The sequence below is a fragment of the Somniosus microcephalus genome, unplaced genomic scaffold, assembly GCF_052327205.1.
Source record: "Somniosus microcephalus isolate GS21.2 unplaced genomic scaffold, FLI_Smic_1.0 unresolved_chr4, whole genome shotgun sequence".
In the NCBI taxonomy this organism is placed as follows: Eukaryota; Metazoa; Chordata; class Chondrichthyes; order Squaliformes; family Somniosidae; genus Somniosus; species Somniosus microcephalus.
In genome coordinates, this window is record NW_028225182.1 from 46,593,976 (window position 1) to 46,621,324 (window position 27,349).

The 27,349-nt window shown below is 45.2% G+C and overlaps 19 non-coding genes across 19 annotated transcripts; all 19 read left to right on the forward strand.

Annotated features, from left to right (window-relative positions):
• Positions 1 to 508: 508 nt before the first annotated feature.
• trnaw-cca (transfer RNA tryptophan (anticodon CCA)) lies at positions 509 to 580 on the forward strand. The gene has a single exon. It is a non-coding gene; the product is annotated as a tRNA-Trp (tRNA).
• A 567-nt stretch (positions 581 to 1,147) lies between these two features.
• trnav-cac (transfer RNA valine (anticodon CAC)) lies at positions 1,148 to 1,220 on the forward strand. Its single transcript has one exon. It is a non-coding gene; the product is annotated as a tRNA-Val (tRNA).
• Positions 1,221 to 1,906: 686 nt separating this feature from the next.
• On the forward strand, positions 1,907 to 1,989 carry trnal-cag (transfer RNA leucine (anticodon CAG)). Its single transcript has one exon. It is a non-coding gene; the product is annotated as a tRNA-Leu (tRNA).
• A 2,933-nt stretch (positions 1,990 to 4,922) lies between these two features.
• On the forward strand, positions 4,923 to 4,994 carry trnaw-cca (transfer RNA tryptophan (anticodon CCA)). Its single transcript has one exon. It is a non-coding gene; the product is annotated as a tRNA-Trp (tRNA).
• Positions 4,995 to 5,561: 567 nt separating this feature from the next.
• On the forward strand, positions 5,562 to 5,634 carry trnav-cac (transfer RNA valine (anticodon CAC)). Its single transcript has one exon. It is a non-coding gene; the product is annotated as a tRNA-Val (tRNA).
• Positions 5,635 to 6,319: 685 nt separating this feature from the next.
• trnal-cag (transfer RNA leucine (anticodon CAG)) lies at positions 6,320 to 6,402 on the forward strand. Its single transcript has one exon. It is a non-coding gene; the product is annotated as a tRNA-Leu (tRNA).
• Positions 6,403 to 9,331: 2,929 nt separating this feature from the next.
• On the forward strand, positions 9,332 to 9,403 carry trnaw-cca (transfer RNA tryptophan (anticodon CCA)). The gene has a single exon. It is a non-coding gene; the product is annotated as a tRNA-Trp (tRNA).
• Positions 9,404 to 9,969: 566 nt separating this feature from the next.
• On the forward strand, positions 9,970 to 10,042 carry trnav-cac (transfer RNA valine (anticodon CAC)). Its single transcript has one exon. It is a non-coding gene; the product is annotated as a tRNA-Val (tRNA).
• A 685-nt stretch (positions 10,043 to 10,727) lies between these two features.
• trnal-uag (transfer RNA leucine (anticodon UAG)) lies at positions 10,728 to 10,810 on the forward strand. Its single transcript has one exon. It is a non-coding gene; the product is annotated as a tRNA-Leu (tRNA).
• Positions 10,811 to 13,743: 2,933 nt separating this feature from the next.
• On the forward strand, positions 13,744 to 13,815 carry trnaw-cca (transfer RNA tryptophan (anticodon CCA)). Its single transcript has one exon. It is a non-coding gene; the product is annotated as a tRNA-Trp (tRNA).
• Positions 13,816 to 14,381: 566 nt separating this feature from the next.
• trnav-cac (transfer RNA valine (anticodon CAC)) lies at positions 14,382 to 14,454 on the forward strand. Its single transcript has one exon. It is a non-coding gene; the product is annotated as a tRNA-Val (tRNA).
• A 685-nt stretch (positions 14,455 to 15,139) lies between these two features.
• On the forward strand, positions 15,140 to 15,222 carry trnal-cag (transfer RNA leucine (anticodon CAG)). The gene has a single exon. It is a non-coding gene; the product is annotated as a tRNA-Leu (tRNA).
• Positions 15,223 to 18,155: 2,933 nt separating this feature from the next.
• Positions 18,156 to 18,227, forward strand: trnaw-cca (transfer RNA tryptophan (anticodon CCA)). The gene has a single exon. It is a non-coding gene; the product is annotated as a tRNA-Trp (tRNA).
• Positions 18,228 to 18,794: 567 nt separating this feature from the next.
• trnav-cac (transfer RNA valine (anticodon CAC)) lies at positions 18,795 to 18,867 on the forward strand. The gene has a single exon. It is a non-coding gene; the product is annotated as a tRNA-Val (tRNA).
• Positions 18,868 to 19,553: 686 nt separating this feature from the next.
• Positions 19,554 to 19,636, forward strand: trnal-cag (transfer RNA leucine (anticodon CAG)). The gene has a single exon. It is a non-coding gene; the product is annotated as a tRNA-Leu (tRNA).
• A 2,933-nt stretch (positions 19,637 to 22,569) lies between these two features.
• Positions 22,570 to 22,641, forward strand: trnaw-cca (transfer RNA tryptophan (anticodon CCA)). The gene has a single exon. It is a non-coding gene; the product is annotated as a tRNA-Trp (tRNA).
• A 567-nt stretch (positions 22,642 to 23,208) lies between these two features.
• trnav-cac (transfer RNA valine (anticodon CAC)) lies at positions 23,209 to 23,281 on the forward strand. Its single transcript has one exon. It is a non-coding gene; the product is annotated as a tRNA-Val (tRNA).
• Positions 23,282 to 23,966: 685 nt separating this feature from the next.
• Positions 23,967 to 24,049, forward strand: trnal-cag (transfer RNA leucine (anticodon CAG)). Its single transcript has one exon. It is a non-coding gene; the product is annotated as a tRNA-Leu (tRNA).
• Positions 24,050 to 26,974: 2,925 nt separating this feature from the next.
• trnaw-cca (transfer RNA tryptophan (anticodon CCA)) lies at positions 26,975 to 27,046 on the forward strand. Its single transcript has one exon. It is a non-coding gene; the product is annotated as a tRNA-Trp (tRNA).
• The last annotated feature ends 303 nt before the right edge of the window (positions 27,047 to 27,349 follow it).

Below are 27,349 nucleotides of genomic sequence, written 5' to 3' on the forward strand. Positions count from 1 at the left end.
AACCCTCGACCCTGAGTTTCATGTTCGACTGACTGAGCCAGCCGCGCCTGTTGAAACTGCATTTCATTGTCGCTGATTGCAGTCAGGGACCTGGTGGCTCCGGCCCGGTCACAACAGCATGTTTGAGCCGCATTTCTGCAAACTACGAAACAAGTTCTCCAGAAGCCCAAGGCGTATAAGGAACTCAAGCAGCAATAATCCCTTTCATTAACCACAGGGGTTCAGGCAATTTTCTGATCGCAAAACGCTTTAGTCCTTGTCAATATATCTTGTCTATTTCCCGGAGATTCCCGATTCTGTCTTTCTCTCTGGCTCTGTTTATTGTGTCTGTGGCCACCTGCGGGTTGATTTTGAAGGAATACCTGTGTTTGTGTCTGCTTGTTACGTTAAACAAATGAGGGCATCAGGCGCCTCTGTGCATGACACTGAGGAATCAGGAGAAGGCAGGAGGAATGAAACAGTGTTTGTGGAACGTGTGTATATAAAAACAGCGCGTTTTCGATTGTAGGACCTCGTGGCGCAACGGTAGCGCGTCTGATTCCAGATCAGAAGGCTGCGTGTTCAGATTACGTCGGGGTCACTGTTTTTCCGGGTAATTCCAGAATTGTTGTTTTCTTTGCCGTTTCACAATAACCAGACACTTGCTCCAACGACTGTCTCACTCTTTCCCCAGTGTCAGGGAGAGAAGCGCCACAATTCCTCATTTATTTAATGTGACAAAACACAAGCACAGGTATTCGCTCAAAATCAACCTGCAGGTGGTCACACAGAATAAACAGAGCCAGAGAGACAGGCAGAATCGGGAAACACCGGCAAATAGACGAGAGATATTGACAAGGTGAGAAAGCTCTTTGCGATCAGAAAATTGCCTGAATCCCTGTGGTTAATGAAAGGGCTTTTGAAGCTTGATTTCCTTACACACCTTGGAATTCAGGTGAACCTGGTTCATGGTTTGCAGAACAAGTTAAACGCCTGGGTTAAACCAGAGGGAAGGAAATTCGACAGTTTAATGAGTTTGAAAGGAACATTTTTGACTTGTGCAGTTCGGTCAGAGAAATGCCAGTGAAAGGAAATCATTGCAGAAAGAGCGATTCTGTAGTGTCCCTTCTGTCTGAACAGTGCTTTCTCGATGCTCAATTCAGCAGAGGTTTCCGTAGTGTAGCGGTTATCACGTTCGCCTCACACGCGAAAAGTCCCCGGTTCGAGCCCGGGCGGAAACATTATCTTTCTGTGAAATAAATTTAACAGGTTTCTTGTGTCAGAAGCAACGAACAATTTAAAGCAGACTCCTAAAATACACAGTGCGTAAATTCTGATAGGGTATAAATCTTCGTCAATGAATAAACTTTCACAAATTATTAAAGTTAAATTACTCAACTTTCGACTGTCCCTTACTGTGAGCATTTATTTCATTCTGCAAAACAACGCTTTCGGTTAATGAATGTTGATTAAAACAATTAAACCACTAAACTACCAGAACACACATTAAAGAGTTGATCACAATTGCTGATATTTCTTATCTTTTTTTCTGGTGTTTTTTCAGCTCTTGGTCCTTTTCAGCTCCTGACTGCGGATATTCCTCTGATTAAACATGAACAAACTGAAATATCTCGCAGCCCCGGCCTCGGTTAATACCAACAGATCTAAGCCGCATTTCAGGCCCGAAAACAAACCCATTAATTATTCGCTTCTCCCCAGCTCCAGAGCTCAGATTGATACTGCCCATCCCTGGAGCTGCAAGGTAATAGGGACCCGGGACAAACCTCCCCATACACCGAGCACAAGCTCAGGAAAACCCCGGGGGAGATGGTATCCCGGTCACTGAGCCTTCAACAGCTTTGAACAAGCACCCGGACGGAAACGTTCTTCATGTGGAAGTGATGAGATGCAGAAATTAATGGAGCAAGTCAGGGTGGCCGAGCGGTCTAAGGCGCTGCGTTCAGGTCGCAGTCTCCTCTGGAGGCGTGGGTTCGAATCCCACTTCTGACAGTCTTTACTTTGAATTACCAAGCGGAACTCATTTATTTTCACACCACTGTCAAGCACTTTGGGACATCCCTTAAAAGTGGGATTCAGCAGTTCACCTGCTCCATTCACATAGAAACAAAGAAGATAGGAGATAGGAGTAGGCCATTCGGCCCGTCGAGCCTGCTCCGCCATTTAATGAGATCATGGCTGATCATCCACATTCAGTACCCTGTCCCTGCTTTCTCCCCATATCCCGTTATCTCTTTAGCCTTAAGAAATATATCTAACTCCTTCTTGAATATATTTAATGAATTGGCCTCAACTGCCTTCTGTGGTACAGAATTCAACAGGTTCACCACTCTCTGGGTGAAGAAATTCCTCCTCATCTCAGCCCTAAGTGGCTTACCCCTTATCCTTAGACTGTGACCGCTGGTTCTGGATTCCCGCACCATCGGGATCATTCTTCCTGCATCTAGTGTGTCTAGTCCTGTTAGAATTTTGTAAGTTTCAATGAGATCCCCTCTCGTTCTTCTGAACTCTAGCGAATATAAGCCAAATCATCTCAATCTGTCTTCATACGTCATTCCTGCCATCCCATGTATCAGTCTGGTGAATCTTCGCTGCACTCCCTCCATGGCAAGAACATCCTTCCTCAGATAAGGTGACCAAAGCTGCACACAATACTCAAGGTATGGTCTCACCAAGGCCTTGTACAACTGCAGCAAGTCATCCTTGCTCCTGTACTCGAAACCTCTCACTATAAAGGCCAACATTTGCCTTCTTAACCACCTGCTGCACCTGCATGCTTACCTTCAGCGATTGGTGTACACGGACACCCAGGTCTCATTGCAGTTCCCCTTTTCCCAATCTATTGACATTCTGATAATAAGCTGTCTTCCTGTTTTTGCCACCAAAGTTGATAACCTCACATTTATCCACATTATACTGCATCTGCCATGCTTCTGCTAAATCACCTAACCTGTCCATATCATACTGGAGTTTCTCTGCATCCTCCTCACAGCACACATGCCCACCCAGCTTTGTGTCGTCTGCAAACTTGGAGTTATTATATCTAGTTCAACCTTCTAGATCATTAATATATATTGTGAGTAGCTGGGGTCCTAGCACTTATCCCTGCCCTACCCCACGAGTAACTGCCTGCCACTTGGAAAAATACCCGTTTAGACATACTCTTTGCATCCTGTCTGCCAACCAGTTCTCTATCCAAGTCAGTACCTTACCCCCGATCCCATGTGCTTTTACTTTGCACACCAATCTCTTATGTGGGACCTTATCGAAAGCCTTCTGAAAGTCCAAATACACCACATCCACTGGTTCTCCCTTATCTATTCTACCAGTTACAGCCTCAAAAAATTTTAACATTTCCATCTGACCTGGTACTGAAAGTGGAGACGGTTCCACAGTGTAGCTGTTATCACGTTTGCGGAACCATTTGGTTGGAACTTGCTCCTTCTGCTTGTCCAGGGGCGAGATTGCTCTCCTGTGTGAGGAAATAACAACTAAGAACAAACGAATTAGGAGCTGGAGTAGCCCATATATTGTGTAAAATGAGATATGGGTAACAGTTAACAGTTAACATGCAAAGCACAAAACCTGCTGACAAGGATGGTGCTGTTGCTGTTTGGTGAACCGACCGCTACCTAGCAGAAGCTGTACGCCAACTCTCCAACACCTCCTCCTACCTCCACCTGGACCATGACCCCACTACCGAATATCAAGTCACCATTTGCAAGACTGTCACTGACCTCGTATGAGAAGAGATTGAGTAAACTAGGACTGCAGTCTCTTGAATTCGGAAGAATGAGAGGGGATCTCATTAAGCATGCAAAATTATTACAGGGTTTGATCGGTTGGATGCTGGGAGAATGTTTCCCTTGGCTGGGAAGTCTAGAACCAGGGGCCACAGCCTCAGGATAAAGGTTAGGCCATTCAGGACTGAGAGGAGAAGAAATTTCTTCACACAGAGGGTGGTGAATCTTTGGAATTCTCTACCCCAGAGGGCTGTGGAGGCTCAGTCATTGCGTATGTTCAAAACAGAAGTCGGTAGATTTCTGACTGGTAAGGGCATCAAGAGATATGGCAATAGGGCCGGTGAATGGAATTGAGGCAGGAGATCAGCCATGATCTCATAGAATCCCCTACAGCTGCTTAAAAATCTGTTCCATTACCTCTTTTTTCCAGTTCTGACGAAAGGTTATCGACCTGAAACGTTAACTCTGTTTCTCTCTTCGCAGAAGCTGCCTGACCTGCTGAGTATCTCCAGCATTTTCTGTTTCAATTCAGATTTCCAGCTTCTGCAGTATTTTCTCAGTTCGCATTTCTTTCATTGTGCAAAACAAGGTTATCGCTCAATAAATGACGCTTTGAAAGCAACATAAAAGTTTAACAAAATAAATACCGCCCAACGTGGGAGCTCGAACCCACGACCCTGAGATTAAGAGTTTCATGTTCGACTGACTGAGCTCGCCACGCCTGTTGAAACTGCATTTCATTGTCGCTGATTGCAGTCAGGGACCTGGTGGCTCCGGCCCGGTCACAACAGCATGTTTGAGCCGCATTTCTGCAAACTACGAAACAAGTTCTCCAGAAGCCCAAGGCGTATAAGGAACTCAAGCAGCAATAATCCCTTTCATTAACCACAGGGGTTCAGGCAATTTTCTGATCGCAAAACGCTTTAGTCCTTGTCAATATATCTTGTCTATTTCCCGGAGATTCCCGATTCTGTCTTTCTCTCTGGCTCTGTTTATTGTGTCTGTGGCCACCTGCGGGTTGATTTTGAAGGAATACCTGTGTTTGTGTCTGCTTGTTACGTTAAACAAATGAGGGCATCAGGCGCCTCTGTGCATGACACTGAGGAATCAGGAGAAGGCAGGAGGAATGAAACAGTGTTTGTGGAACGTGTGTATATAAAAACAGCGCGTTTTCGATTGTAGGACCTCGTGGCGCAACGGTAGCGCGTCTGATTCCAGATCAGAAGGCTGCGTGTTCAGATTACGTCGGGGTCACTGTTTTTCCGGGTAATTCCAGAATTGTTGTTTTCTTTGCCGTTTCACAATAACCAGACACTTGCTCCAACGACTGTCTCACTCTTTCCCCAGTGTCAGGGAGAGAAGCGCCACAATTCCTCATTTATTTAATGTGACAAAACACAAGCACAGGTATTCGCTCAAAATCAACCTGCAGGTGGTCACACAGAATAAACAGAGCCAGAGAGACAGGCAGAATCGGGAAACACCGGCAAATAGACGAGAGATATTGACAAGGTGAGAAAGCTCTTTGCGATCAGAAAATTGCCTGAATCCCTGTGGTTAATGAAAGGGCTTTTGAAGCTTGATTTCCTTACACACCTTGGAATTCAGGTGAACCTGGTTCATGGTTTGCAGAACAAGTTAAACGCCTGGGTTAAACCAGAGGGAAGGAAATTCGACAGTTTAATGAGTTTGAAAGGAACATTTTTGACTTGTGCAGTTCGGTCAGAGAAATGCCAGTGAAAGGAAATCATTGCAGAAAGAGCGATTCTGTAGTGTCCCTTCTGTCTGAACAGTGCTTTCTCGATGCTTAATTCAGCAGAGGTTTCCGTACTGTAGCGGTTATCACGTTCGCCTCACACGCGAAAGGTCCCCGGTTCGAGCCCGGGCGGAAACATTATCTTTCTGTGAAATAAATTTAACAGGTTTCTTGTGTCAAAAACAACGAACAATTTAAAGCAGACTCCTAAAATACACAGTGCGTAAATTCTGAAAGGGTATAAATCTTCGTCAATGAATAAACTTTCACAAATTATTAAAGTTAAATTACTCAACTTTCGACTGTCCCTTATTGTGAGCATTTATTTCATTCCGCAAAACAACGCTTTCGGTTAATGAATGTTGATTAAAACAATTAAACCACTAAACTACCAGAACACACATTAAAGAGTTGATCACAATTGCTGATATTTCTTATCCATTTTCTGGTGTTTTTTCAGCTCTTGGTCCTTTTCAGCTCCTGACTGCGGATATTCCTCTGATTAAACGTGAACAAACTGAAATATCTCGCAGCCCCGGCCTCGGTTAATACCAACAGATCTAAGCCGCATTTCAGGCCCGAAAACAAACCCATTAATTATTCGCTTCTCCCCAGCTCCAGAGCTCAGATTGATACTGCCCATCCCTGGAGCTGCAAGATAATAGGGTCCCGGGACAAACCTCCCCATACACCGAGCACAAACTCAGGAAAACCCCGGGGGAGATGGTATCCCGGTCACTGAGCCTTCAACAGCATTGAACAAGCACCCGGACGGAAACGTTCTTCATGTGGAAGTGATGAGATGCAGAAATTAATGGAGCAAGTCAGGATGGCCGAGCGGTCTAAGGCGCTGCTTTCAGGTCGCAGTCTCCTCTGGAGGCGTGGGTTCGAATCCCACTTCTGACAGTCTTTACTTTGAATTACCAAGCAGAGCTCATTTATTTTCACACCACTGTCAAGCACTTTGGGACATCCCTTAAAAGTGGGATTCAGTAGTTCACCTGCTCCATTCACATAGAAACATAGAAGATAGGAGCAGGAGTAGGCCATTCGGCCCGTCGAGCCTGCTCCGCCATTTAATGAGATCATGGCTGATCATCCACATTCAGTACCCTGTCCCTGCTTTCTCCCCATATCCCGTTATCTCTTTAGCCTTAAGAAATATATCTAACTCCTTCTTGAATATATTTAATGAATTGGCCTCAACTGCCTTCTGTGGTACAGAATTCAACAGGTTCACCACTCTCTGGGTGAAGAAATTCCTCCTCATCTCAGCCCTAAGTGGCTTACCCCTTATCCTTAGACTGTGACCGCTGGTTCTGGATTCCCGCACCATCGGGATCATTCTTCCTGCATCTAGTGTGTCTAGTCCTGTTAGAATTTTGTAAGTTTCAATGAGATCCCCTCTCGTTCTTCTAAACTCTAGCGAATATAAGCCAAATCATCTCAATCTGTCTTCATACGTCATTCCTGCCATCCCATGTATCAGTCTGGTGAATCTTCGCTGCACTCCCTCCATGGCAAGAACATCCTTCCTCAGATAAGGTGGCCAAAGCTGCACACAATACTCAAGGTATGGTCTCACCAAGGCCTTGTACAACTGCAGCAAGACATCCTTGCTCCTGTACTCGAAACCTCTCACTATAAAGGCCAACATTTGCCTTCTTAACCACCTGCTGCACCTGCATGCTTACCTTCAGCGATTGGTGTACACGGACACCCAGGTCTCATTGCAGTTCCCCTTTTCCCAATCTATTGACATTCTGATAATAAGCTGTCTTCCTGTTTTTGCCACCAAAGTTGATAACCTCACATTTATCCACATTATACTGCATCTGCCATGCTTCTGCTAAATCACCTAACCTGTCCATATCATACTGGAGTTTCTCTGCATCCTCCTCACAGCACACATGCCCACCCAGCTTTGCGCCGTCTGCAAACTTGGAGTTATTATATCAAGTTCAACCATCTAGATCATTAATATATATTGTGAGTAGCTGGGGTCCTAGCACTTATCCCTGCCCTACCCCACGAGTAACTGCCTGCCACTTGGAAAAATACCCGTTTAGACATACTCTTTGCTTCCTGTCTGCCAACCAGTTCTCTATCCAAGTCAGTATCTTACCCCCGATCCCATGTGCTTTAACTTTGCACACCAATCTCTTATGTGGGACCTTATCGAAAGCCTTCTGAAAGTCCAAATACACCACATCCACTGGTTCTCCCTTATCTATTCTACCAGTTACATCCTCAAAAAATTTTAACATTTCCATCTGACCTGGTACTGAAAGTGGAGACGGTTCCACAGTGTAGCTGTTATCACGTTTGCGGAACCATTTGGTTGGAACTTGCTCCTTCTGCTTGTCCAGGGGCGAGATTGCTCTCCTGTGTGAGGAAATAACAACTAAGAACAAACGAATTAGGAGCTGGAGTAGCCCATATATTGTGTAAAATGAGATATGGGTAACAGTTAACAGTTAACATGCAAAGCACAAAACCTGCTGACAAGGGTGGTGCTGTTGCTGTTTGGTGAACCGACCGCTACCTAGCAGAAGCTGTACGCCAACTCTCCAACACCTCCTCCTACCTCCACCTGGACCATGACCCCACTACCGAATATCAAGTCACCATTTGCAAGACTGTCACTGACCTCGTATGAGAAGAGATTGATTAAACTAGCACTGCAGTCTCTTGAATTCGGAAGAATGAGAGGGGATCTCATTAAGCATGCAAAATTATTACAGGGTTTGATCGGTTGGATGCTGGGAGAATGCTTCCCTTGGCTGGGAAGTCTAGAACCAGGGGCCACAGCCTCAGGATAAAGGTTAGGCCATTCAGGACTGAGAGGAGAAGAAATTTCTTCACACAGAGGGTGGTGAATCTTTGGAATTCTCTACCCCAGAGGGCTGTGGAGGCTCAGTCATTGCGTATGTTCAAAACAGAAGTCGGTAGATTTCTGACTGGTAAGGGCATCAAGAGATATGGCAATAGGGCCGGTGGATGGAATTGAGGCAGGAGATCAGCCATGATCTCATAGAATCCCCTACAGTTGCTTAAAAATCTGTTCCATTACCTCTTTTTTCCAGTTCTGACGAAAGGTTATCGACCTGAAACGTTAACTCTGTTTATCTCTTCAAGCTGCCTGACCTGCTGAGTATCTCCAGCATTTTCTGTTTCAATTCAGATTTCCAGCTTCTGCAGTATTTTCTCAGTTCGCATTTCTTTCATTGTGCAAAACAAGGTTATCGCTCAATTAATGACGCTTTGAAAGCAACATAAAAGTTTAACAAAATAAATACCGCTCAACCTGGGAGCTCGAACCCGCGAACTCTGAGATTAAGAGTCTCATGCTTTACCGACTGAGCTAGCCGGGCCTGTTAAAACTGCATTTCATTGTCGCTGATTGCAGTCAGGTACCTGGTGGCTCCGGCCCGGTCACAACAGCATGTCTGAGCCGCATTTCTGCAAACTACGAAACAAGTTCTCCAGAAGCCCAAGGCGTATAAGGAACTCAAGCAGCAATAATCCCTTTCATTAACCACAGGGGTTCAGGCAATTTTCTGATCGCAAAACGCTTTAGTCCTTGTCAATATATCTTGTCTATTTCCCGGAGATTCCCGATTCTGTCTTTCTCTCTGGCTCTGTTTATTGTGTCTGTGGCTACCTGCGGGTTGATTTTGAAGGAATACCTGTGTTTGTGTCTGCTTGTTACGTTAAACAAATGAGGGCATGAGGCGCCTCTGTGCATGACACTGAGGAATCAGGAGAAGGCAGGAGGAATGAAACAGTGTTTGTGGAACGTGTGTATATAAAAACAGCGCGGTTTAGATTGTAGGGACTCGTGGCGCAACGGTAGCGCGTCTGACTCCAGATCAGAAGGCTGCGTGTTCAAATCACGTCGGGGTCACTGTTTTTCCGGGTAATTCCAGAATTATTGTTTTCTTTGCCGTTTCACAATAACCAGACACTTGCTCCAAAGACTGTCTCACTCTTTCCCCAGTGTCAGGGAGAGAAGCGCCACAATCCTCATTTATTTAATGTGACAAAACACAAGCACAGGTATTCGCTCAAAATCAACTTGCAGGTGGTCACACAGAATAAACAGAGCCAGAGAGACAGGCAGAATCGGGAAACACCGGCAAATAGACGAGAGATATTGACAAGGTGAGAAAACGCTTTGCGATCAGAAAATTGCCTGAATCCCTGTGGTTAATGAAAGGGCTTTTGAAGCCTGATTTCCTTACACACCTTGGAATTCAGGTGAACCTGGTTCATGGTTTGCAGAACAAGTTAAACGCCTGGGTTAAACTAGAGGGAAGGAAATTCGACAGTTTAATGAGTTTGAAAGGAACATTTTTGACTTGTGCAGTTCGGTCAGAGAAATGCCAGTGAAAGGAAATCATTGCAGAAAGAGCGATTCTGTAGTGTCCCTTCTGTCTGAACAGTGCTTTCTCGATGCTCAATTCAGCAGAGGTTTCCGTAGTGTAGCGGTTATCACGTTCGCCTCACACGCGAAAGGTCCCCGGTTCGAGCCCGGGCGGAAACATTATTTTTCTGTGAAATAAATTTAACAGGTTTCTTGTGTCAGGAGCAACGAACAATTTAAAGCAGACTCCTAAAATATACAGTGCGTAAATTCTGATAGGGTATAAATCTTCGTCAATGAATAAACTTTCACAAATTATTAAAGTTAAATTACTCAACTTTCGACTGTCCCTTACTGTGAGCATTTATTTCATTCTGCAAAACAACGCTTTCGGTTAATGAATGTTGATTAAAACAATTAAACCACTAAACTACCAGAACACACATTAAAGAGTTGATCACAATTGCTGATATTTCTTATCTTTTTTCTGGTGTTTTTTCAGCTCTTGGTCCTTTTCAGCTCCTGACTGCGGATATTCCTCTGATTAAGCGTGAACAAACTGAAATATCTCGCAGCCCCGGCCTCGGTTAATACCAACAGATCTAAGCCGCATTTCAGGCCCGAAAACAAACCCATTACTTATTCGCTTCTCCCCAGCTCCAGAGCTCAGATTGATACTGCCCATCCCTGGAGCTGCAAGATAATAGGGACCCGGGACAAACATCCCCATACACCGAGCACAAGCTCAGGAAAACCCCGGGGGAGATGATATCCCGGTCACTGAGCCTTCAACAGCATTGAACAAGCACCCGGACGGAAACGTTCTTCATGTGGAAGTGATGAGATGCAGAAATTCATGAAGCGAGTCAGGATGGCCGAGCGGTCTAAGGCGCTGCGTTTAGGTCGCAGTCTCCTCTGGAGGCGTGGGTTCGAATCCCACTTCTGACAGTCTTTACTTTGAATGACCAAGCGGAACTCATTTATTTTCACACCACTGTCAAGCACTTTGGGACATCCCTTAAAAGTGGGATTCAGCAGTTCACCTGCTCCATTCACATAGAAACATAGAAGATAGGAGCAGGAGTAGGCCATTCGGCCCGTCGAGCCTGCTCCGCCATTTAATGAGATCATGGCTGATCATCCACATTCAGTACCCTGTCCCTGCTTTCTCCCCATATCCCGTTATCTCTTTAGCCTTAAGAAATATATCTAACTCCTTCTTGAATATATTTAATGAATTGGCCTCAACTGCCTTCTGTGGTACAGAATTCAACAGGTTCACCACTCTCTGGGTGAAGAAATTCCTCCTCATATCAGCCCTAAGTGGCTTACCCCTTATCCTTAGACTGTGACCGCTGGTTCTGGATTCCCGCACCATCGGGATCATTCTTCCTGCATCTAGTGTGTCTAGTCCTGTTAGAATTTTGTAAGTTTCAATGAGATCCCCTCTCGTTCTTCTAAACTCTAGCGAATATAAGCCAAATCATCTCAATCTGTCTTCATACGTCATTCCTCCCATCCCATGTATCAGTCTGGTGAATCTTCGCTGCACTCCCTCCATGGCAAGAACATCCTTCCTCAGATAAGGTGACCAAAGCTGCACACAATACTCAAGGTATGGTCTCACCAAGGCCTTGTACAACTGCAGCAAGACATCCTTGCTCCTGTACTCGAAACCTCTCACTATAAAGGCCAACATTTGCCTTCTTAACCACCTGCTGCACCTGCATGCTTACCTTCAGCGATTGGTGTACACGGACACCCAGGTCTCATTGCAGTTCCCCTTTTCCCAATCTATTGACATTCTGATAATAAGCTGTCTTCCTGCTTTTGCCACCAAAGTTGATAACCTCACATTTATCCACATTATACTGCATCTGCCATGCTTCTGCTAAATCACCTAACCTGTCCATATCATACTGGAGTTTCTCTGCATCCTCCTCACAGCACACATGCCCACCCAGCTTTGTGTCGTCTGCAAACTTGGAGTTATTATATCAAGTTCAACCTTCTAGATCATTCATATATATTGTGAGTAGCTGGGGTCCTAGCACTTATCCCTGCCCTACCCCACGAGTAACTGCCTGCCACTTGGAAACATACCCGTTTAGACATACTCTTTGCTTCCTGTCTGCCAACCAGTTCTCTATCCAAGTCAGTACCTTACCCCCGATCCCATGTGCTTTAACTTTGCACACCAATCTCTTATGTGGGACCTTATCGAAAGCCTTCTGAAAGTCCAAATACACCACATCCACTGGTTCTCCCTTATCTATTCTACCAGTTACATCCTCAAAAAATTTTAACATTTCCATCTGACCTGGTACTGAAAGTGGAGACGGTTCCACAGTGTAGCTGTTTTCACGTTTGCGGAACCATTTGGTTGGAACTTGCTCCTTCTGCTTGTCCAGGGGCGAGATTGCTCTCCTGTGTGAGGAAATAACAACTAAGAACAAACGAATTAGGAGCTGGAGTAGCCCATATATTGTGTAAAATGAGATATGGGTAACAGTTAACAGTTAACATGCAAAGCACAAAACCTGCTGACAAGGGTGGTGCTGTTGCTGTTTGGTGAACCGACCGCTACCTAGCAGAAGCTGTACGCCAACTCTCCAACACCTCCTCCTACCTCCACCTGGACCATGACCCCACTACCGAATATCAAGTCACCATTTGCAAGACTGTCACTGACCTCGTATGAGAAGAGATTGAGTAAACTAGGACTGCAGTCTCTTGAATTCGGAAGAATGAGAGGGGATCTCATTAAGCATGCAAAATTATTACAGGGTTTGATCGGTTGGATGCTGGGAGAATGTTTCCCTTGGCCGGGAAGTCTAGAACCAGGGGCCACAGTCTCAGGATAAAGGTTAGGCCATTCAGGACTGAGAGGAGAAGAAATTTCTTCACACAGAGGGTGGTGAATCTTTGGAATTCTCTACCCCAGAGGGCCGTGGAGGCTCAGTCATTGCGTATGTTCAAAACAGAAGTCGGTAGATTTCTGACTGGTAAGGGCATCAAGAGATATGGCAATAGGGTCGGTGAATGGAATTGAGGCAGGAGATCAGCCATGATCTCATAGAATCCCCTACAGTTGCTTAAAAATCTGTTCCATTACCTCTTTTTTCCAGTTCTGACGAAAGGTTATCGACCTGAAACGTTAACTCTGTTTATCTCTTCGCAGAAGCTGCCTGACCTGCTGAGTATCTCCAGCATTTTCTGTTTCAATTCAGATTTCCAGCTTCTGCAGTATTTTCTCAGTTCGCATTTCTTTCATTGTGCAAAACAAGGTTATCGCTCAATTAATGACGCTTTGAAAGCAACATAAAAGTTCAACAAAATAAATACCGCTCAACCTGGGAGCTCGAACCCGCGAACTCGAAGATTAAGAGTCTCATGCTTTACCGACTGAGCTAGCCGGGCCTGTTAAAACTGTATTTCATTGTCGCTGATTGCAGTCAGGTACCTGGTGGCTCCGGCCCGGTCACAACAGCATGTCTGAGCCGCATTTCTGCAAACTACGAAACAAGTTCTCCAGAAGCCCAAGGCGTATAAGGAACTCAAGCAGCAATAATCCCTTTCATTAACCACAGGGGTTCAGGCAATTTTCTGATCGCAAAACGCTTTAGTCCTTGTCAATATATCTTGTCTATTTCCCGGAGATTCCCGATTCTGTCTTTCTCTCTGGCTCTGTTTATTGTGTCTGTGGCCACCTGCGGGTTGATTTTGAAGGAATACCTGTGTTTGTGTCTGCTTGTTACGTTAAACAAATGAGGGCATGAGGCGCCTCTGTGCATGACACTGAGGAATCAGGAGAAGGCAGGAGGAATGAAACAGTGTTTGTGGAACGTGTGTATATAAAAACAGCGCGGTTTAGATTGTAGGGCCTCGTGGCGCAACGGTAGCGCGTCTGACTCCAGATCAGAAGGCTGCGTGTTCAAATCACGTCGGGGTCACTGTTTTTCCGGGTAATTCCAGAATTATTGTTTTCTTTGCCGTTTCACAATAACCAGACACTTGCTCCAAAGACTGTCTCACTCTTTCCCCAGTGTCAGGGAGAGAAGCGCCACAATCCTCATTTATTTAATGTGACAAAACACAAGCACAGGTATTCGCTCAAAATCAACTTGCAGGTGGTCACACAGAATAAACAGAGCCAGAGAGACAGGCAGAATCGGGAAACACCGGCAAATAGACGAGAGATATTGACAAGGTGAGAAAACGCTTTGCGATCAGAAAATTGCCTGAATCCCTGTGGTTAATGAAAGGGCTTTTGAAGCCTGATTTCCTTACACACCTTGGAATTCAGGTGAACCTGGTTCATGGTTTGCAGAACAAGTTAAACGCCTGGGTTAAACCAGAGGGAAGGAAATTCGACAGTTTAATGAGTTTGAAAGGAACATTTTTGACTTGTGCAGTTCGGTCAGAGAAATGCCAGTGAAAGGAAATCATTGCAGAAAGAGCGATTCTGTAGTGTCCCTTCTGTCTGAACAGTGCTTTCTCGATGCTCAATTCAGCAGAGGTTTCCGTAGTGTAGCGGTTATCACGTTCGCCTCACACGCGAAAGGTCCCCGGTTCGAGCCCGGGCGGAAACATTATTTTTCTGTGAAATAAATTTAACAGGTTTCTTGTGTCAGGAGCAACGAACAATTTAAAGCAGACTCCTAAAATATACAGTGCGTAAATTCTGATAGGGTATAAATCTTCGTCAATGAATAAACTTTCACAAATTATTAAAGTTAAATTACTCAACTTTCGACTGTCCCTTACTGTGAGCATTTATTTCATTCTGCAAAACAACGCTTTCGGTTAATGAATGTTGATTAAAACAATTAAACCACTAAACTACCAGAACACACATTAAAGAGTTGATCACAATTGCTGATATTTCTTATCTTTTTTCTGGTGTTTTTTCAGCTCTTGGTCCTTTTCAGCTCCTGACTGCGGATATTCCTCTGATTAAGCGTGAACAAACTGAAATATCTCGCAGCCCCGGCCTCGGTTAATACCAACAGATCTAAGCCGCATTTCAGGCCCGAAAACAAACCCATTACTTATTCGCTTCTCCCCAGCTCCAGAGCTCAGATTGATACTGCCCATCCCTGGAGCTGCAAGATAATAGGGACCCGGGACAAACATCCCCATACACCGAGCACAAGCTCAGGAAAACCCCGGGGGAGATGATATCCCGGTCACTGAGCCTTCAACAGCATTGAACAAGCACCCGGACGGAAACGTTCTTCATGTGGAAGTGATGAGATGCAGAAATTCATGAAGCGAGTCAGGATGGCCGAGCGGTCTAAGGCGCTGCGTTCAGGTCGCAGTCTCCTCTGGAGGCGTGGGTTCGAATCCCACTTCTGACAGTCTTTACTTTGAATGACCAAGCGGAACTCATTTATTTTCACACCACTGTCAAGCACTTTGGGACATCCCTTAAAAGTGGGATTCAGCAGTTCACCTGCTCCATTCACATCGAAACATGGAAGATAGGAGCAGGAGTAGGCCATTCGGCCCGTCGAGCCTGCTCCGCCATTTAATGAGATCATGGCTGATCATCCACATTCAGTACCCTGTCCCTGCTTTCTCCCCATATCCCGTTATCTCTTTAGCCTTAAGAAATATATCTAACTCCTTCTTGAATATATTTAATGAATTGGCCTCAACTGCCTTCTGTGGTACAGAATTCAACAGGTTCACCACTCTCTGGGTGAAGAAATTCCTCCTCATATCAGCCCTAAGTGGCTTACCCCTTATCCTTAGACTGTGACCGCTGGTTCTGGATTCCCGCACCATCGGGATCATTCTTCCTGCATCTAGTGTGTCTAGTCCTGTTAGAATTTTGTAAGTTTCAATGAGATCCCCTCTCGTTCTTCTAAACTCTAGCGAATATAAGCCAAATCATCTCAATCTGTCTTCATACGTCATTCCTCCCATCCCATGTATCAGTCTGGTGAATCTTCGCTGCACTCCCTCCATGGCAAGAACATCCTTCCTCAGATAAGGTGACCAAAGCTGCACACAATACTCAAGGTATGGTCTCACCAAGGCCTTGTACAACTGCAGCAAGACATCCTTGCTCCTGTACTCGAAACCTCTCACTATAAAGGCCAACATTTGCCTTCTTAACCACCTGCTGCACCTGCATGCTTACCTTCAGCGATTGGTGTACACGGACACCCAGGTCTCATTGCAGTTCCCCTTTTCCCAATCTATTGACATTCTGATAATAAGCTGTCTTCCTGCTTTTGCCACCAAAGTTGATAACCTCACATTTATCCACATTATACTGCATCTGCCATGCTTCTGCTAAATCACCTAACCTGTCCATATCATACTGGAGTTTCTCTGCATCCTCCTCACAGCACACATGCCCACCCAGCTTTGTGTCGTCTGCAAACTTGGAGTTATTATATCAAGTTCAACCTTCTAGATCATTCATATATATTGTGAGTAGCTGGGGTCCTAGCACTTATCCCTGCCCTACCCCACGAGTAACTGCCTGCCACTTGGAAACATACCCGTTTAGACATACTCTTTGCTTCCTGTCTGCCAACCAGTTCTCTATCCAAGTCAGTACCTTACCCCCGATCCCATGTGCTTTAACTTTGCACACCAATCTCTTATGTGGGACCTTATCGAAAGCCTTCTGAAAGTCCAAATACACCACATCCACTGGTTCTCCCTTATCTATTCTACCAGTTACATCCTCAAAAAATTTTAACATTTCCATCTGACCTGGTACTGAAAGTGGAGACGGTTCCACAGTGTAGCTGTTTTCACGTTTGCGGAACCATTTGGTTGGAACTTGCTCCTTCTGCTTGTCCAGGGGCGAGATTGCTCTCCTGTGTGAGGAAATAACAACTAAGAACAAACGAATTAGGAGCTGGAGTAGCCCATATATTGTGTAAAATGAGATATGGGTAACAGTTAACAGTTAACATGCAAAGCACAAAACCTGCTGACAAGGGTGGTGCTGTTGCTGTTTGGTGAACCGACCGCTACCTAGCAGAAGCTGTACGCCAACTCTCCAACACCTCCTCCTACCTCCACCTGGACCATGACCCCACTACCGAATATCAAGTCACCATTTGCAAGACTGTCACTGACCTCGTATGAGAAGAGATTGAGTAAACTAGGACTGCAGTCTCTTGAATTCGGAAGAATGAGAGGGGATCTCATTAAGCATGCAAAATTATTACAGGGTTTGATCGGTTGGATGCTGGGAGAATGTTTCCCTTGGCCGGGAAGTCTAGAACCAGGGGCCACAGTCTCAGGATAAAGGTTAGGCCATTCAGGACTGAGAGGAGAAGAAATTTCTTCACACAGAGGGTGGTGAATCTTTGGAATTCTCTACCCCAGAGGGCCGTGGAGGCTCAGTCATTGCGTATGTTCAAAACAGAAGTCGGTAGATTTCTGACTGGTAAGGGCATCAAGAGATATGGCAATAGGGTCGGTGAATGGAATTGAGGCAGGAGATCAGCCATGATCTCATAGAATCCCCTACAGTTGCTTAAAAATCTGTTCCATTACCTCTTTTTTCCAGTTCTGACGAAAGGTTATCGACCTGAAACGTTAACTCTGTTTATCTCTTCGCAGAAGCTGCCTGACCTGCTGAGTATCTCCAGCATTTTCTGTTTCAATTCAGATTTCCAGCTTCTGCAGTATTTTCTCAGTTCGCATTTCTTTCATTGTGCAAAACAAGGTTATCGCTCAATTAATGACGCTTTGAAAGCAACATAAAAGTTCAACAAAATAAATACCGCTCAACCTGGGAGCTCGAACCCGCGAACTCGAAGATTAAGAGTCTCATGCTTTACCGACTGAGCTAGCCGGGCCTGTTAAAACTGTATTTCATTGTCGCTGATTGCAGTCAGGTACCTGGTGGCTCCGGCCCGGTCACAACAGCATGTCTGAGCCGCATTTCTGCAAACTACGAAACAAGTTCTCCAGAAGCCCAAGGCGTATAAGGAACTCAAGCAGCAATAATCCCTTTCATTAACCACAGGGGTTCAGGCAATTTTCTGATCGCAAAACGCTTTAGTCCTTGTCAATATATCTTGTCTATTTCCCGGAGATTCCCGATTCTGTCTTTCTCTCTGGCTCTGTTTATTGTGTCTGTGGCCACCTGCGGGTTGATTTTGAAGGAATACCTGTGTTTGTGTCTGCTTGTTACGTTAAACAAATGAGGGCATGAGGCGCCTCTGTGCATGACACTGAGGAATCAGGAGAAGGCAGGAGGAATGAAACAGTGTTTGTGGAACGTGTGTATATAAAAACAGCGCGGTTTAGATTGTAGGGCCTCGTGGCGCAACGGTAGCGCGTCTGACTCCAGATCAGAAGGCTGCGTGTTCAAATCACGTCGGGGTCACTGTTTTTCCGGGTAATTCCAGAATTATTGTTTTCTTTGCCGTTTCACAATAACCAGACACTTGCTCCAAAGACTGTCTCACTCTTTCCCCAGTGTCAGGGAGAGAAGCGCCACAATTCCTTATTTATTTAATGTGACAAAACACAAGCACAGGTATTCGCTCAAAATCAACCTGCAGGTGGTCACACAGAATAAACAGAGCCAGAGAGACAGGCAGAATCGGGAAACACCGGCAAATAGACGAGAGATATTGACAAGGTGAGAAAACGCTTTGCGATCAGAAAATTGCCTGAATCCCTGTGGTTAATGAAAGGGCTTTTGAAGCTTGATTTCCTTACACACCTTGGAATTCAGGTGAACCTGGTTCATGGTTTGCAGAACAAGTTAAACGCCTGGGTTAAACCAGAGGGAAGGAAATTCGACAGTTTAATGAGTTTGAAAGGAACATTTTTGACTTGTGCAGTTCGGTCAGAGAAATGCCAGTGAAAGGAAATCATTGCAGAAAGAGCGATTCTGTAGTGTCCCTTCTGTCTGAACAGTGCTTTCTCGATGCTCAATTCAGCAGAGGTTTCCGTAGTGTAGCGGTTATCACGTTCGCCTCACACGCGAAAGGTCCCCGGTTCGAGCCCGGGCGGAAACATTATTTTTCTGTGAAATAAATTTAACAGGTTTCTTGTGTCAGGAGCAACGAACAATTTAAAGCAGACTCCTAAAATACACAGTGCGTAAATTCTGATAGGGTATAAATCTTCGTCAATGAATAAACTTTCACAAATTATTAAAGTTAAATTACTCAACTTTCGACTGTCCCTTACTGTGAGCATTTATTTCATTCTGCAAAACAACGCTTTCGGTTAATGAATGTTGATTAAAACAATTAAACCACTAAACTACCAGAACACACATTAAAGAGTTGATCACAATTGCTGATATTTCTTATCTTTTTTCTGGTGTTTTTTCAGCTCTTGGTCCTTTTCAGCTCCTGACTGCGGATATTCCTCTGATTAAAACGTGAACAAACTGAAATATCTCGCAGCCCCGGCCTCGGTTAATACCAACAGATCTAAGCCGCATTTCAGGCCCGAAAACAAACCCATTAATTATTCGCTTCTCCCCAGCTCCAGAGCTCAGATTGATACTGCCCATCCCTGGAGCTGCAAGATAATAGGGACCCGGGACAAACCTCCCCATACACCGAGCACAAGCTCAGGAAAACCCCGGGGGAGATGATATCCCGGTCACTGAGCCTTCAACAGCATTGAACAAGCACCCGGACGGAAACGTTCTTCATGTGGAAGTGATGAGATGCAGAAATTCATGAAGCGAGTCAGGATGGCCGAGCGGTCTAAGGCGCTGCGTTCAGGTCGCAGTCTCCTCTGGAGGCGTTGGTTCGAATCCCACTTCTGACAGTCTTTACTTTGAATTACCACGCGGAACTCATTTATTTTCACACCACTGTCAAGCACTTTGGGACATCCCTTAAAAGTGGGATTCAGCAGTTCACCTGCTCCATTCACATAGAAACATGGAAGATAGGAGCAGGAGTAGGCCATTCGGCCCGTCGAGCCTGCTCCGCCATTTAATGAGATCATGGCTGATCATCCACATTCAGTACCCTGTCCCTGCTTTCTCCCCATATCCCGTTATCTCTTTAGCCTTAAGAAATATATCTAACTCCTTCTTGAATATATTTAATGAATTGGCCTCAACTGCCTTCTGTGGTACAGAATTCAACAGGTTCACCACTCTCTGGGTGAAGAAATTCCTCCTCATATCAGCCCTAAGTGGCTTACCCCTTATCCTTAGACTGTGACCGCTGGTTCTGGATTCCCGCACCATCGGGATCATTCTTCCTGCATCTAGTGTGTCTAGTCCTGTTAGAATTTTGTAAGTTTCAATGAGATCCCCTCTCGTTCTTCTAAACTCTAGCGAATATAAGCCAAATCATCTCAATCTGTCTTCATACGTCATTCCTCCCATCCCATGTATCAGTCTGCTGAATCTTCGCTGCACTCCCTCCATGGCAAGAACATCCTTCCTCAGATAAGGTGACCAAAGCTGCACACAATACTCAAGGTATGGTCTCACCAAGGCCTTGTACAACTGCAGCAAGACATCCTTGCTCCTGTACTCGAAACCTCTCACTATAAAGGCCAACATTTGCCTTCTTAACCACCTGCTGCACCTGCATGCTTACCTTCGGCGATTGGTGTACACGGACACCCAGGTCTCATTGCAGTTCCCCTTTTCCCAATCTATTGACATTCTGATAATAAGCTGTCTTCCTGCTTTTGCCACCAAAGTTGATAACCTCACATTTATCCACATTATACTGCATCTGCCATGCTTCTGCTAAATCACCTAACCTGTCCATATCATACTGGAGTTTCTCTGCATCCTCCTCACAGCACACATGCCCACCCAGCTTTGTGTCGTCTGCAAACTTGGAGTTATTATATCAAGTTCAACCTTCTAGATCATTCATATATATTGTGAGTAGCTGGGGTCCTAGCACTTATCCCTGCCCTACCCCACGAGTAACTGCCTGCCACTTGGAAACATACCCGTTTAGACATACTCTTTGCTTCCTGTCTGCCAACCAGTTCTCTATCCAAGTCAGTACCTTACCCCCGATCCCATGTGCTTTAACTTTGCACACCAATCTCTTATGTGGGACTTTATCGAAAGCCTTCTGAAAGTCCAAATACACCACATCCACTGGTTCTCCCTTATCTATTCTACCAGTTACAGCCTCAAAAAATTTTAACATTTCCATCTGACCTGGTACTGAAAGTGGAGACGGTTCCACAGTGTAGCTGTTTTCACGTTTGCGGAACCATTTGGTTGGAACTTGCTCCTTCTGCTTGTCCAGGGGCGAGATTGCTCTCCTGTGTGAGGAAATAACAACTAAGAACAAACGAATTAGGAGCTGGAGTAGCCCATATATTGTGTAAAATGAGATATGGGTAACAGTTAACAGTTAACATGCAAAGCACAAAACCTGCTGACAAGGGTGGTGCTGTTGCTGTTTGGTGAAACGACCGCTACCTAGCAGAAGCTGTACGCCAACTCTCCAACACCTCCTCCTTCCTCCACCTGGACCATGACCCCACTACCGAATATCAAGTCACCATTTGCAAGACTGTCACTGACCTCGTATGAGAAGAGATTGAGTAAACTAGGACTGCAGTCTCTTGAATTCGGAAGAATGAGAGGGGATCTCATTAAGCATGCAAAATTATTACAGGGTTTGATCGGTTGGATGCTGGGAGAATGTTTCCCTTGGCTGGGAAGTCTAGAACCAGGGGCCACAGCCTCAGTATAAAGGTTAGGCCATTCAGGACTGAGAGGAGAAGAAATTTCTTCACACAGAGGGTGGTGAATCTTTGGAATTCTCTACCCCAGAGGGCTGTGGAGGCTCAGTCATTGCGTATGTTCAAAACAGAAGTCGGTAGATTTCTGACTGGTAAGGGCATCAAGAGATATGGCAATAGGGCCGGTGAATGGAATTGAGGCAGGAGATCAGCCATGATCTCATAGAATCCCCTACAGTTGCTTAAAAATCTGTTCCATTACCTCTTTTTTCCAGTTCTGACGAAAGGTTATCGACCTGAAACGTTAACTCTGTTTATCTCTTCGCAGAAGCTGCCTGACCTGCTGAGTATCTCCAGCATTTTCTGTTTCAATTCAGATTTCCAGCTTCTGCAGTATTTTCTCAGTTCGCATTTCTTTCATTGTGCAAAACAAGGTTATCGCTCAATTAATGACGCTTTGAAAGCAACATAAAAGTTCAAGAAAATAAATACCGCTCAACCTGGGAGCTCGAACCCGCGAACTCTAAGATTAAGAGTCTCATGCTTTACCGACTGAGCTAGCCGGGCCTGTTAAAAATGCATTTCATTGTCGCTGATTGCAGTCAGGTACCTGGTGGCTCCGGACCGGTCACAACAGCATGTCTGAGCCGCATTTCTGCAAACTACGAAACAAGTTCTCCAGAAGCCCAAGGCGTATAAGGAACTCAAGCAGCAATAATCCCTTTCATTAACCACAGGGGTTCAGGCAATTTTCTGATCGCAAAACGCTTTAGTCCTTGTCAATATATCTTGTCTATTTCCCGGAGATTCCCGATTCTGTCTTTCTCTCTGGCTCTGTTTATTGTGTCTGTGGCCACCTGCGGGTTGATTTTGAAGGAATACCTGTGTTTGTGTCTGCTTGTTACGTTAAACAAATGAGGGCATGAGGCGCCTCTGTGCATGACACTGAGGAATCAGGAGAAGGCAGGAGGAATGAAACAGTGTTTGTGGAACGTGTGTATATAAAAACAGCGCGGTTTAGATTGTAGGGCCTCGTGGCGCAACGGTAGCGCGTCTGACTCCAGATCAGAAGGCTGCGTGTTCAAATCACGTCGGGGTCACTGTTTTTCCGGGTAATTCCAGAATTATTGTTTTCTTTGCCGTTTCACAATAACCAGACACTTGCTCCAAAGACTGTCTCACTCTTTCCCCAGTGTCAGGGAGAGAAGCGCCACAATTCCTCATTTATTTAATGTGACAAAACACAAGCACAGGTATTCGCTCAAAATCAACCTGCAGGTGGTCACACAGAATAAACAGAGCCAGAGAGACAGGCAGAATCGGGAAACACCGGCAAATAGACGAGAGATATTGACAAGGTGAGAAAACGCTTTGCGATCAGAAAATTGCCTGAATCCCTGTGGTTAATGAAAGGGCTTTTGAAGCTTGATTTCCTTACACACCTTGGAATTCAGGTGAACCTGGTTCATGGTTTGCAGAACAAGTTAAACGCCTGGGTTAAACCAGAGGGAAGGAAATTCGACAGTTTAATGAGTTTGAAAGGAACATTTTTGACTTGTGCAGTTCGGTCAGAGAAATGCCAGTGAAAGGAAATCATTGCAGAAAGAGCGATTCTGTAGTGTCCCTTCTGTCTGAACAGTGCTTTCTCGATGCTCAATTCAGCAGAGGTTTCCGTAGTGTAGCGGTTATCACGTTCGCCTCACACGCGAAAGGTCCCCGGTTCGAGCCCGGGCGGAAACATTATTTTTCTGTGAAATAAATTTAACAGGTTTCTTGTGTCAGGAGCAACGAACAATTTAAAGCAGACTCCTAAAATACACAGTGCGTAAATTCTGATAGGGTATAAATCTTCGTCAATGAATAAACTTTCACAAATTATTAAAGTTAAATTACTCAACTTTCGACTGTCCCTTACTGTGAGCATTTATTTCATTCTGCAAAACAACGCTTTCGGTTAATGAATGTTGATTAAAACAATTAAACCACTAAACTACCAGAACACACATTAAAGAGTTGATCACAATTGCTGATATTTCTTATCTTTTTTCTGGTGTTTTTTCAGCTCTTGGTCCTTTTCAGCTCCTGACTGCGGATATTCCTCTGATTAAACGTGAACAAACTGAAATATCTCGCAGCCCCGGCCTCGGTTAATACCAACAGATCTAAGCCGCATTTCAGGCCCGAAAACAAACCCATTAATTATTCGCTTCTCCCCAGCTCCAGAGCTCAGATTGATACTGCCCATCCCTGGAGCTGCAAGATAATAGGGACCCGGGACAAACCTCCCCATACACCGAGCACAAGCTCAGGAAAACCCCGGGGGAGATGATATCCCGGTCACTGAGCCTTCAACAGCATTGAACAAGCACCCGGACGGAAACGTTCTTCATGTGGAAGTGATGAGATGCAGAAATTCATGAAGCGAGTCAGGATGGCCGAGCGGTCTAAGGCGCTGCGTTCAGGTCGCAGTCTCCTCTGGAGGCGTGGGTTCGAATCCCACTTCTGACAGTCTTTACTTTGAATTACCAAGCGGAACTCATTTATTTTCACACCACTGTCAAGCACTTTGGGACATCCCTTAAAAGTGGGATTCAGCAGTTCACCTGCTCCATTCACATAGAAACATGGAAGATAGGAGCAGGAGTAGGCCATTCGGCCCGTCGAGCCTGCTCCGCCATTTAATGAGATCATGGCTGATCATCCACATTCAGTACCCTGTCCCTGCTTTCTCCCGTTATCTCTTTAGCCTTAAGAAATATATCTAACTCCTTCTTGAATATATTTAATGAATTGGCCTCAACTGCCTTCTGTGGTACAGAATTCAACAGGTTCACCACTCTCTGGGTGAAGAAATTCCTCCTCATCTCAGCCCTAAGTGGCTTACCCCTTATCCTTAGACTGTGACCGCTGGTTCTGGATTCCCGCACCATCGGGATCATTCTTCCTGCATCTAGTGTGTCTAGTCCTGTTAGAATTTTGTAAGTTTCAATGAGATCCCCTCTCGTTCTTCTAAACTCTAGCGAATATAAGCCAAATCATCTCAATCTGTCTTCATACGTCATTCCTGCCATCCCATGTATCAGTCTGGTGAATCTTCGCTGCACTCCCTCCATGGCAAGAACATCCTTCCTCAGATAAGGTGACCAAAGCTGCACACAATACTCAAGGTATGGTCTCACCAAGGCCTTGTACAACTGCAGCAAGACATCCTTGCTCCTGTACTCGAAACCTCTCACTATAAAGGCCAACATTTGCCTTCTTAACCACCTGCTGCACCTGCATGCTTACCTTCAGCGATTGGTGTACACGGACACCCAGGTCTCATTGCAGTTCCCCTTTTCCCAATCTATTGACATTCTGATAATAAGCTGTCTTCCTGCTTTTGCCACCAAAGTTGATAACCTCACATTTATCCACATTATACTGCATCTGCCATGCTTCTGCTAAATCTCCTAACCTGTCCATATCATACTGGAGTTTCTCTGCATCCTCCTCACAGCACACATGCCCACCCAGCTTTGTGTCGTCTGCAAACTTGGAGTTATTATATCAAGTTCAACCTTCTAGATCATTAATATATATTGTGAGTAGCTGGGGTCCTAGCACTTATCCCTGCCCTACCCCACGAGTAACTGCCTGCCACTTGGAAAAATACCCGTTTAGACATACTCTTTGCTTCCTGTCTGCCAACCAGTTCTCTATCCAAGTCAGTACCTTACCCCCGATCCCATGTGCTTTAACTTTGCACACCAATCTCTTATGTGGGACCTTATCGAAAGCCTTCTGAAAGTCCAAATACACCACATCCACTGGTTCTCCCTTATCTATTCTACCAGTTACATCCTCAAAAAATTTTAACATTTCCATCTGACCTGGTACTGAAAGAGGAGACGGTTCCACAGTGTAGCTGTTATCACGTTTGCGGAACCATTTGGTTGGAACTTGCTCCTTCTGCTTGTCCAGGGGCGAGATTGCTCTCCTGTGTGAGGAAATAACAACTAAGAACAAACGAATTAGGAGCTGGAGTAGCCCATATATTGTGTAAAATGAGATATGGGTAACAGTTAACAGTTAACATGCAAAGCACAAAACCTGCTGACAAGGGTGGTGCTGTTGCTGTTTGGTGAACCGACCGCTACCTAGCAGAAGCTGTACGCCAACTCTCCAACACCTCCTCCTACCTCCACCTGGACCATGACCCCACTACCGAATATCAAGTCACCATTTGCAAGACTGTCACTGACCTCGTATGAGAAGAGATTGAGTAAACTAGGACTGCAGTCTCTTGAATTCGGAAGAATGAGAGGGGATCTCATTAAGCATGCAAAATTATTACAGGGTTTGATTGGTTGGATGCTGGGAGAATGTTTCCCTTGGCCGGGAAGTCTAGAACCAGGGGCCACAGCCTCAGGATAAAGGTTAGGCCATTCAGGACTGAGAGGAGAAGAAATTTCTTCACACAGAGGGTGGTGAATCTTTGGAATTCTCTACCCCAGAGGGCTGTGGAGGCTCAGTCATTGCGTATGTTCAAAACAGAAGTCGGTAGATTTCTGACTGGTAAGGGCATCAAGAGATATGGCAATAGGGCCGGTGAATGGAATTGAGGCAGGAGATCAGCCATGATCTCATAGAATCCCCTACAGTTGCTTAAAAATCTGTTCCATTACCTCTTTTTTCCAGTTCTGACGAAAGGTTATCGACCTGAAACGTTAACTCTGTTTATCTCTTCGCAGAAGCTGCCTGACCTGCTGAGTATCTCCAGCATTTTCTGTTTCAATTCAGATTTCCAGCTTCTGCAGTATTTTCTCAGTTCGCATTTCTTTCATTGTGCAAAACAAGGTTATCGCTCAATTAATGACGCTTTGAAAGCAACATAAATGTTCAACAAAATAAATACCGCTCAACCTGGGAGCTCGAACCCGCGAACTCTAAGATTAAGAGTCTCATGCTTTACCGACTGAGCTAGCCGGGCCTGTTAAAACTGCATTTCGTTGTCGCTGATTGCAGTCAGGTACCTGGTGGCTCCGGCCCGGTCACAACAGCATGTCTGAGCCGCATTTCTGCAAACTACGAAACAAGTTCTCCAGAAGCCCAAGGCGTATAAGGAACTCAAGCAGCAATAATCCCTTTCATTAACCACAGGGGTTCAGGCAATTTTCTGATCGCAAAACGCTTTAGTCCTTGTCAATATATCTTGTCTATTTCCCGGAGATTCCCGATTCTGTCTTTCTCTCTGGCTCTGTTTATTGTGTCTGTGGCCACCTGCGGGTTGATTTTGAAGGAATACCTGTGTTTGTGTCTGCTTGTTACGTTAAACAAATGAGGGCATGAGGCGCCTCTGTGCATGACACTGAGGAATCAGGAGAAGGCAGGAGGAATGAAACAGTGTTTGTGGAACGTGTGTATATAAAAACAGCGCGGTTTAGATTGTAGGGCCTCGTGGCGCAACGGTAGCGCGTCTGACTCCAGATCAGAAGGCTGCGTGTTCAAATCACGTCGGGGTCACTGTTTTTCCGGGTAATTCCAGAATTATTGTTTTCTTTGCCGTTTCACAATAACCAGACACTTGCTCCAAAGACTGTCTCACTCTTTCCCCAGTGTCAGGGAGAGAAGCGCCACAATTCCTCATTTATTTAATGTGACAAAACACAAGCACAGGTATTCGCTCAAAATCAACCTGCAGGTGGTCACACAGAATAAACAGAGCCAGAGAGACAGGCAGAATCGGGAAACACCGGCAAATAGACGAGAGATATTGACAAGGTGAGAAAACGCTTTGCGATCAGAAAATTGCCTGAATCCCTGTGG